Source organism: Panthera uncia, chromosome X (assembly GCF_023721935.1).
Source record: "Panthera uncia isolate 11264 chromosome X, Puncia_PCG_1.0, whole genome shotgun sequence".
Lineage (NCBI taxonomy): Eukaryota > Metazoa > Chordata > Mammalia > Carnivora > Felidae > Panthera > Panthera uncia.
Window position 1 is genome coordinate 103,646,236 of NC_064817.1, and position 11,355 is coordinate 103,657,590.

General features: G+C 40.7%; 1 protein-coding gene across 1 annotated transcript in view; it reads right to left on the reverse strand.

Moving 5' to 3' along the window:
* Positions 1 to 10,953, reverse strand: part of ENOX2 (ecto-NOX disulfide-thiol exchanger 2) — a 263,903-nt gene extending 252,950 nt beyond the window's left edge. Inside the window, exons 1-2 of the mRNA XM_049644290.1 lie at positions 10,783 to 10,953; positions 9,488 to 9,547 (exon numbers count right to left, since the gene is read on the reverse strand). The gene's annotated coding sequence lies outside the window, so the exon portion shown is untranslated. The remainder of the gene's footprint in view (positions 1 to 9,487; positions 9,548 to 10,782) is intronic.
* Positions 10,954 to 11,355: the final 402 nt, after the last annotated feature.

The window sequence follows — 11,355 nt, forward strand, 5'->3', positions numbered from 1 at the left end:
CAAAAAGCATTCCAGGAGCAGTTTGTTTTCTTCAAAGGACAGCTACAGGTGCGTGGTCTGACCCCAAAAGGGAAAAAGGAAGGAAAGAAAGTCATCTAGAATATGCTGAGCACCTATTGTATGCCAGACGTGGCATGATACATTATTTTTTTAAATTAGCTCTCACAACATAGCTATGTGCTCAATATTACTATCTTGCATTTTATATGTAAGGAAACTGAGGTTTACTGATGTTAAGTGACTTGCTTCCTCTCACTCAACTGGTAAGTGATAAAACTGGGACCTGAACTCAAGCAATCTGAATCCATTACTATACTAACACTCTAATGATTAAATTCTGAATGACTGAATTCCTTCTTAATTCAGTGATTCAACTGGGCTTGCTCAGTGAATAAATTACCTGCTGAGTCAATACAGCAAAAAAAAAAAAAAAATCCTTGCCTTTATACTGACCTGAGAATTTTAAAAAATTTCATCAGACATGTGGTTAAGACCATTGGGCTCTGGAGTAAGAAAAACCTCAGTTGCTAGAATCCTGGCTTATAAGTCTCAAGTTTTCTCATCTGGCAAATGGGAAAAGAAGTAGTACCTGCCTGGCTGAGTGGTTGTAAAGCATTAATGATGTGATAGCAGCTAGCACAGTGTTTGACATAAAATTGTTCAATAAACATATATTAGAGCTATCCTCAGACTCATAAGCAACAGAGAAAGAAAGGAAAGGTTATAAAGAAAAAGAAAAACAGGATTCATTGAACTCAAGTGCTCCTTGGCCTATAGAACAGATTTAGTGTGAATCAAGTTTTCAGTGGCCCACCCATACCCTCTAAGCTGCATCTTGTAGATTAGCATATTCATGACGCTCCATGAATATACTAATTGGCAGTGCCTAAGTAGTAGTAAGGAGACTTGTCATGTGGTCTGCTGAGCAGCAATTGTCTCCAGTTCCCTAGAACCTATCCTTCTAAATAGAGGGTTGGAAAGTAGCAGATAGAAGTACTGCTGGAAGTACCAAGTGGGCTAAGGCCCTTTTCTTCCCCTAATTCTTCAAGCCCTAGCTTCTCTCTCTCCCATTCCCTTGTGGCCCACTTCCCATATACTCCCATCCGCCCTTGGTTTATTCTAGTTTTACTGTGATTCTTTTCATGGCTCTAGCTCTGTGTCTGTTCATGAGCAACCAGTCGTATTTATGGAATGTGTGTCTGGCACTGCACTAGCTAAAGTAGAGGGACATCTAAAAGTTAATTGAAGAGACATGTGTTCCATGGCCAAATAGATCTAAGATATACAGGTAGACTGGAGTTTTGGCAATACAGTAAATGCAGCTAAAACAAGATGATTTGGTTGATTTCAGAGCATAAAGTAGTTTGTTCATCCAGTCAATGACATACATACTGAAGAATTTAGAAAAAAATGCACAGTTGTTTGCAACTTTACTTGAAATGCATAAAAAGTTGTATAAATGGAGAGATGGGTGATAAAGGAAATAGAACAAAGTGTTAATTATAGAATCTAAATGGTGTGCATAGAGGGTATTTACTGTACAATTCTTTCACATTTTCTGTATATTTAAATTTTTTCATCATAAAAGGTTGAGGATAAAGGAGAGGGGTAAAGGGTATAGCTTTTTCAACTTCAAATATTTCAGAACAAAATATCATATTTATATAAAGAAGCATAAATGAAATCAGGCAAAATGTTAAAAAATTGGTGAATCTGAGTGGATGGCAGATGACAGTCCTATATGATTTGTGAAATTTTTCTCTAGTTAAAATGATTTTAAAATAGAAAGTTAAAAGATAGTTTGTTGAACACTGGCCCCTTTTACCTAATGTCTCATTTGCCATTTTTAGTAGAGTGGATATTGGGTCAATAATAGTAGAGAAATTGGAAAGAATGAAGGTGGGGGGCAATAATCAACCGACAGATCTACCTTGGGTGCCTACTATATGCAAGACGCACTATGCTAGGCATTCTGGGGGATTCAGAGACAAAAAACATAGTCCCTGTCCTGAGACTCACAGTGCAGGTGAGGGAATGCCAAAGCAGCGTCTGAAAGGGTAGCTGGCTAGAGCAGAGAAATTCTGTTAAGAGAAGTATGAAGACTGGCAAGGTAGATTGGGGCCAGACTACGGAAAGTAGTGAAGGCCACGCTAAGGAGTTTGGACTTCATCCTATGGATAATGGGAAACCATTTACAGTATCTGAGTCAGGGAAAGAACATGCTCTAAAACACATTGGCTACATAGTAATGATCTGTTTGAGCACAGGTAACTTCAACACATATTTGTTTTCTATTCATATACTTCTGACCCTTCTATTTCCCATATCTGGATGTGGCCTTTAGGGATTTTCAACATTCTGGATGCTACCCATTTTTTTTTAACAGCCACTTTGTCATCTTTTCAGCCTCTGTTCCTTTCCCTCCCCCAGCTCCCGAGGGGAGCTGCCCAGCTCTCAGCTTAGCCCTGCTGACTCAGTAAGCAATAAATAAGCCTCATACAGTTTTTTAAACTAAGTTGCTAAGCTTTGAATCTCTGCTTTCCTTCATGGCAATCAAGCCCCAATCACTACTGAGATCATTGATTTGAGTTGGAAAAATGAATATTCAGCTAAGCAACATGCGAAGGAGTACAGGAAGGTATGTCGTATGTGTAGAAGGAAACTGTTGTTCAAAGTGATTTTTGGATACTGAAAGAAAACCTAGTGGGGACGGTATTGCTGAATAGCAGCAAGTGATTAGGGTAAGACCTCTCAAAGACTGCCAAACTATAAGGTGGACTTTGTCTCTAGTTTTTTCCCCCCTATAAAGCCAATCTTCCAATCCAATCATGCGATTCCCACATTTAAAACTCTGAGCTGGCTCCCCCCTGCCTATAAAGGCCAAGCTCCTTAGCAGGCAGACTTCCCTCACCAACCGGACACAGACCTGTCTCCAGATTCTTATCCTGTCCCCCTCACCCAAGTCCCAGTGGTTCACACACAGTATCTTACCTTTTCCTAAAGTATCCATTCTCACACATGTGACTGCTTCACATGTGTCGGTGGTCCCTTTGCTTGGAAGCCTTGCCTACCACATCTTTTTCCACCTTGTTTCTAGGCAATGCCCACTCATCCTTGGTGATTCAGAACAGGTAGACTCTGGTCTGTGACTTCTCCACCTCCAGCAATAATTCTTCCCTCCATCATGTTTCCAGGGTATTTCTTTTCTAGAGTAATATACTATTCCCACTGTAATATAATTATTGATTTAGGTGTCTATCTCCCCCCACTTAACTGTGAGTTCCTTAAGGGTAGGCAGGGACTACTTCTAGTTCATCACTGTACTCCTAGCACTTACCATAGGGTTTGGTCCTGTGTATGTGCTCAAATGTCTATTGAATAAATGAGCTTGAATATCAAGTGCTCCTTGAATTCAAACTCAGCATCTCTTGAAAGGTAAAAATTAGAATATTGTGTGACCAAAGTAATCCCAGTGAAGTATGTCTGAGAACTTGATTGCAGAAGTGGTAGGAGGACAGGTTATGGGGTCTTCCTGTGGGACCTTTCTACCCCAGGAAGCTCTTACTGGCAGCTGTTGCTGGCTAAAAAGAAGGGCAGCTAGAGCGGACAGGAAGGGCCCTTAGTGGGGATTTCCCCATCGTTACCTTTCATAATTCAGCACGGAAGGAAAGTTGTTTATATAACATTCTCCACACAGTGTTTTGATTCTTCTGAATTACAGCCAAACTTTCATTTGTGCTCTGCCTACAGATACATTTGGACCAGACTTGTTAATAGTCACTGAAAGTTCCCCAGTTCACATTCTCACCTGTCATTATTATGCCAAGGAACAATATTTTGTGGGTAAGGAACCACTGAAAAACTGAGAGCCAAAAAGGGGGCCGAGCAGAGCTAATAAAAATGATCTTTTATTTTTCTCCTAGATTGCTAATATATTTCCTAGCACCTCCCATCCTGCACTGGTTTATATTATGTATCAGTAAAGGCAAAAAAAAAAAAAAAAGAAAAAAGAAAATGAAGACTTTGGCAAAACTTGACGCCTGTAGGCACAAGAAAGAGGAAGCAACACTGAGGCTTGGAGTATAAATCTTTAGACATATGATCCATTGCCACTTCTGCAAAGTAAACATTTCAGCTGTTTTTAAACAAATAGCAAAAGCAATTAGCCCCTTCTGTAGACTAAACTGAGGTGTATGCGGAATTAAAAAAAACTTAGTCTGTTTTGATCTTCAAAAATGTCAAACTGGTAAACATTTCGCGTTTTTGTTGTACATATAAATCTATGAGCCAAGCCTAGCTTGAGGAAGATTTAAGAGACATAAAATTTGTCTGAGGTGTCTGCCAAATCTCTGCAGCAGAGAGAAACCCTGGAGAAGCTGACATAGTCATAACTCTCAAAACATCACTAGCAGGCTTGTGCAGGGCTAGACGTACAGAAAGTCACTGTTCCTTCTCTCAAACTGTTTGTAAACAGAGAAGTAGAACATTTGCTTATCAGCTATCTGGTAGCTTATTTTTGCCCATGTGTCCCACAGAGGAAAGAGAAAAAAAAAAGAGTAAGTCCCTACTGGTACATATCCCAACTTTCAGCCGCGTAGATTTTCACTTATATGACAAGCCTGCTTGTTAAAATCTTCTCTTTCATTTCCTCTTGCACACTCATTCTTGTATGTACACGAGATCAATCTGTCTCTGTCTCTCTGTCTGGAAGGCATTACAAGAAGGTATTTATATGTATCCAGGACAGTGTCTAACAGAGTGCTTTGCACATAATAAGCCCACAATAATTCGGCAAATGAATTGAAACTCTATCTGTAATTTCTATGTTCAACTTATTTGTTCATGGAACAAGAGAATTATAGATTCTTTTTCTTGAAGTATTTAACAGTGACAATTCCTTACAAAGTAAAGTCATTTTATTCAAATGATTTGTGCTTAGGACTTCTGTCCTTTAAAAGCATCCATTTTTGCACAATGGGAATTATTTGTAAGGCAAATGAAGGAAAGCCCACGCTGCAGGATCCTGAATGACAATATGAACACTAATATATTTTGTAGAGAAAATCAGATATCCCATATTCACCTGATTGTATGTCGTTATGGTAATCCACCACATATGTCTAAAATCACTTAACAATGCAGGAATATAGTGCATGCATGGGCTGCATTCTGTAAATAGGATTAACAGTTGGATTCAACCAAGGTCTTCCCTGGGGAGAGATTGCTGGAAAATACATCTACATGACATTTAAAAAAATAAATTAACCAATGACATTGGCTCCCATGAGACACATTGTTTCTTGTACATTCAATTCTATCACAGTTTTCTGTAGCTCTCTACTGACATCCCCATCCCTAAAGACATAGAATTTCAAAACAGAAAGAAAAACAGAGCAATCGGAGCTCTTCTGTCTGTCCTGCATGAAGTGTTATGTACACAAAGAAAAGAGCTCTGTACATTAGCACAATGTGAACTGTGACATGGTGAGATCATGTCAGTCTGGACTGTTCTTGTTATGCCGTGGTCACATATAACTTGCCCAAGGGAATGAACAAAGTCTGTGTGCATGCTAAGATTGGCAGGGGCTGCAGAAAAACAAATACAGCTGTGTTATACAGCAGGGGGGGATTTAATTTTTCCTTTGAAAAATGTTATTTATCATGATGATTTTTCTTCCCACTTTTATGTATTTAACTATTTTTCCTTATCTGTAAAATAGGGATAACTACTGTATGTATTTAATATTTTTACTATGAGAATGAAATGAAATCCTGGCACAGAATAGTTAACCCATACAATATGCATCAACATCTGGCTAGCATTAAGTAAACACCTATTATACGCCAGGTACTGGCCTAAGACACCAAGAAAAAGTAAACCATAGGAGGAAAAAGTGACACTGGAGAGAAAAGCAGGGAGCTGATTTTCAAAAGTTTTATAAGCTAGTCTAAGAAGTTTGGATTTTATCTCGAGGACAATGGGCAGAGCTGGATAGCTTCAGATTTGTGATTTAGAAAAATCATTCTGTCAGCACTGGTGGAGAATGGATTAGAAGGAAAGCAGGCTGGAGACAGTAGTAATCCAGTCTAGAAGGGGTGTGTGTGTGTGGGGGGGTGTGTGGGTGTGGGTGTGTTGCGGGGTGTGCTGGGGAGCGGTGTACCCCAAACTAAGGCAATAATAATAGGACACATGCGGAAAACATGTTTTTAAGTAACAAATACTCTATTACAAATGATTAAAAAAATATGCAAAAGGTTAAAAATAGGACTCATGTTATCTTACTATTTATAGCAAACCTCTGTTGAATTTTTTTCTGTGTTTAACATTATAGGATAATGATTTCCTATGTATGCACACATAGGGTGTGTGTGTGTGTGTGTGTGTGTGCCCATGTACATGTGTATGGGTTTAAACTGGGATTTGTCAACTTTATAAAGAGAATTTTCTCTTAATATATCATAAACAACTTTCAACATCATTAAATATTTTTTAGTAACATCCACTTACATGGCTACTTAGTATAGTAATCTATGCTACAGATACACGATAATTGATTTAATCAAAATCTCTAGTATTACGGACATTTAAAATGCTATTTTCCTTCTTTACCCTGGGATAGACATCCTGAGAAATAAAATTTTGGAAACATCACATTTATTTCCTTAGCATAGAGCCTTAGAAGTTGAAGTGGTAGGTTGAAAGCTATGTCCAATTTTAATATTTTTAATCCACATTGATAATTTCTCTCCAGAAGGGCTGTATCAAATTACAGTCCCACTAGCAGTATCTGTAAGTAGGAGACCCATTTGAGAGTGATTTCAAGGATGGAGTCAACTGGATTGTAGGTGGAAATGAGGGACGGATCCTTGGCAGAGTATTGGGATGGCAGCAATGTGAACTATGTCAAGAGGAGCAAAGCAATGAGCAGGCCTACGGAACAGGTGGCTGGGTGGATAAATGATGAGAAAGAAAAAGGTAAGGTGACCATAGGAGAGTCGGGGTGGGGGGGAGTTTAAATGAAAAGAAAAGAAACCTCTAGAGAAGTTCTGCATTCAGGTGACTTTAATTTACTGCTTTATTTAGCCAAAGCAGCTAATGTAGCAAACAGCTAATCTTTTTGTAACATTTGGCATTCTGGTACCAAAGTTCTGAGTTATATTCATGTTTATGCATGTTTTTCATCCAATAACCATTTGTTAGGTGTCTACCACATGCCAAGGGCTGTTCTGGATGCTATGGGTGTGGATATGAATGAGACCTGGCCACTGCCCTCAAGGAGCTCATAGTCTTGGGGAGAGACAGACACATCCACAGACTGGTACACTAGTGTGGTACAGCCTAGGACAGAGGTAAGTGCAGGGTTCTATGTAAGCCATGAGCCTAACACTGTTTTGTGTATGCTTGTATATGTTTGTGTGTGGTGGGGGAGGGCGGGGAGAGCTGCAGGAAAGGCTTCAAAGAGGTGTTGATATTTGAGCTGAGTCTTGAAGGAGGAGTTCCTCAGATGAGTAAGGGTCACAGATCATGCTCATATTCCTTACCAGTGCTTTGGAAATTTGTGCCACTGGTGTTAAGGACACTCAGTAAGGCAGTGAGGATGCTTGTGTGTAATCCAAACCCATTTGTGAAAACAGCCTCCACTGTTACCTTAATGCATATATGTACATGGCCCGATTTGAGCAATAATATGCTCATCTTAGAATTAAAGGATAACAGGCAAGTGACATATAGACTTTTAAAAAATAACTCTGATGACATTGATAGAATAATAATATTCCCGTCAGCCAAGTCCTACTAATTCTACTTCCTAAATGGCTCTCATATCTGTTGCCTCTTCTCATATGTGGCTACCTTGGGTCCTCGTCATCTCTAGCTTCCTAACTGGTCATGGCCCACTCCAGTACATTCTAAAGTAAAAACCTCATCATGGTGCTTGTCTTCTAAAATATATTAATGTTTTTTATTGTCTACTATCAGTACTTCCCAAATTTGAGTCATTTGAGTATTATCATAGTCACACATCATGGGTACTACTATTTACTTAACATTTGTCTTTAAATCAACTTTAAACTTGTTCACTTTACATTTTTCCTAAGCCATTTCCTATGTAACCTTACATTTAAAGACGTAGTTCAGCTTTACCTTTTATGAGACACATTAGAATATATAATTACTGAAATTTAAAATGTTTGTGGGAGTACAACATAACCACCAGTGGCAGATGCTCTACAGTTTGAAAAACAATAGCCTATGGAAGCACATCCAAATTTCTTAGCATTGCATTCAAGGAACTTCACAAATCAGACCCAATGTATCTTTCCAGACTCTTTTACCATTATACCTTCATTTCCCCAAACAAGCTATACCCTAGTCATGCTGAATTCCAAAATATTGAAGGGACATGCTCTGCTTTTATACAGCCCAATGTCTTTCACAGACTTGTCTCTCTAATCTGGAATGCCTCCCCTCTACTGTTCTCTGCCTGGTGAACTCATTATCCTTCAAGACCTGTCATGTCACCTCCTCACAGAAGGCTTCTCCCTGATTCTCCCTTACAGTTAGTCACTGCTTCCTTTATTCTTCTGATAGCACTTTGTACTTCTTAGTGTTATATTACACGCTACATTATCTCAGAATTATGGGCATATATCTCCCCAGCTACACCCAGGAAAAGCTCTCATACTCTGTTGCATCCTGAATAATCCCTGTGAGCAAAGGTCATGGAGGAGACCTAGTGATCTAGGAAGTCACTTAAAATAAAAGCTATAATAAAATAAAACCTAAAGGACTATCTAGGCCCAAATAGCTTACATGTAAGGCACGTTTTTTAAAGAGAATCACCTGATTCAGAAATAGCCATATAGTTTGGGAAGACACAATTAGCTACGGCTGCAATAACAGTGAAGCTAATTCAGTTTTGGCAGCCACTTTACAGCATACACATACTGACATAGAGACTAAAAGTGAATCATTTGGGTTTCTGCCAGGATGATCAATTACACCTGACAATAATCTTTCCTTACCACAAACAGAAAGTCAAGAAGAAAATTGAACAGTGGGACTAACAAACCATGGTGGAGAGAGCATGGGCTCTGGAGCCAGAAATCTATATACCAAAATCCCAGCTCAACTCCTTACAATCTATGTGACTTTGGGTAGGTTAAACAACCTTCTCTGAGTTTTAGTTTTCTCTTCTAGAAAAATGGGGAAAATAGTACCTACTTCATAAGACTCTTAAGATAATGCAACAAAGTGCTTATGATAGCACCTGGAACATTATATGGGCTCAATAAATAGGAGTCATTATTGTTACCCAATGAAATGACTACAATTCAGATAATATGATGCATAAGGAGAGCAAATACATTTCTTAATAAATTTGTCACCAGGCTTTAAAATGACAACTATAGAAGTGTAGCTAAGAATAGCCACAAAGAGAACAGTCTATAAGGTAAAGTTCTTCTTGGGTATAAATTAAACTCACACCTGGAACATACCACCACACTTCTTTGTGTTCTCCAAGAAATGATCTCAAATCAGGTTCCCCTAGGATGAAAAAAACAAAAATCACCCAATCTTAATTTTTTGTGTTTAGTTTTATTTGATACAGAATAATATCCAAATTGTGTGGATGCTTTAAAGTGTCCTGTTATTATGACCCCAATCTCTTTCATGACACCTTTTTATTGCAGTCAGGCAAACCCACCCTTCATAAAAATGCTCCCTCTTCTATATACCCTTCTCAGATTCCAACGCCAGTTCCAGAGAGCACATTCTCCCTCCTCTTTGCCCATTTCAAATCCCATTTACTCCTTTGGAGCCAAAATTAAAATTCAAGTCCTCCAGAAAGCATACCCGGATTGGTCTGGAAGATGACAATTTCAAAACTACAGCATTTCCAGGGTTAGGCTTGACCTTCCTTACATATATCAACCCCCAAGCCCATCAGTATTAGAAACTTTTTGCACGCGTTTGTAATAATAAAATAATTAATACAGTCTGTTTCGCACAGTCTACTTTATTCCACAGTCTGTGTGCCCCCTAAATCTTTTTCAACCTTAGTGCTGTTATGAGTCGTGTTAGAAACCTCGATAGCGCTTGGTTTTTAAAATCGGTCTAACTTGCCTTTGACTCTCACCAGAACACTGCACTGAACTTTAAGGAGAAACCCTTTCCACTCCAAAGATCTGGTCAGGGCAGGGGCGGGTGGTTGGAAGGGCCAATAAAGAGATGGCGACGATCTTTATATCACTAGCAAGGAAGCAAAAAGTGAAATTTGGACAAAAAGTCACGCCCTGAGCGTGCGAGGAATTCCCACACCCCCAGAGAAAATTGGGGAGTGTGTACGTTAGAAAGGGTGTGTGCCCAAATCTGAAATGTAAATTGAGGGAAGCGAGGAAAGAGATCATCCAACTCCTCTAAGTAGTAAGGGGAGTCCAGACGCCGCCTAGGGAAGACCCTGGTCAAGAACCCTAACTTCAGATCTCAGAGGAGGTACAGGACGGGAGCGAGGATACACGATAGCGTCTTGGGGGATTAAAGACTGCAGACTAGGTGGAGAAATAGAGAGCGCGCGCTCCCGAGGTTCCAAGCTCCAGGAAACGGGCGCGGAGGGCTCAGCAGCCCACCCCCGACTCCCAGGCCCGGCACCCCCTCCCCGGCAGAGGCGGAGCTGGGCGGAGTCGGGCGCCGAAGACAACGGCCCGGAAGCACCCTCCTCCCTAGGCCCCTCGGTCCCACACTCCCCAACCACAGCCGCTCGGGCTTTCTGCCTCTCTGACCTCCAGCTCCCCGGCTACCGAAGGGGCTACTCCTTATACTGCCGCGGAAAATCGGGCCGGCGTGACAGCTTCTGAGAGCGTAGTGCCCTCGCCGCGCCCCACACCACGCAACTGTCTTCTGAACTCCCCGCCTCTCGCTAGCCGGCTTGGGCCCGGCACTCGGGCCCAGGGCTGGACTCTCACCCACATCGCGGCCGCTGCAGCATTTCTTATTGGTTACTGGTCACCAGGGAAGCAGGAGGCCCAAGCCCTTGTCCTCATGGGAAATGTAGTTTCAGGTCGCTGGAGGCTGTCTTCCTGGGGTATCCAATATTGGCATTGGCGGAGAGACTCAGGTGAAGGCAGGGGATTGTGGGAGATGAAGTCGAGGCACTTCTTTCGGTATACCCACAGTTTCTCCATCCAGTCCGATCGTCCCCTGAGTTCAGATGGAGGAGGGTATTCTGGGTGTTGTAGTTTGCGGTGTACTGTCCTACAGAATCTACCTTCTTGGGGTATGGGATTGTGCTTGTGGGGTTAGATGAAGGTTCTAGATTTATTTTACCTTTTGGTTAAGCTCTTAGCGTTTGGGGG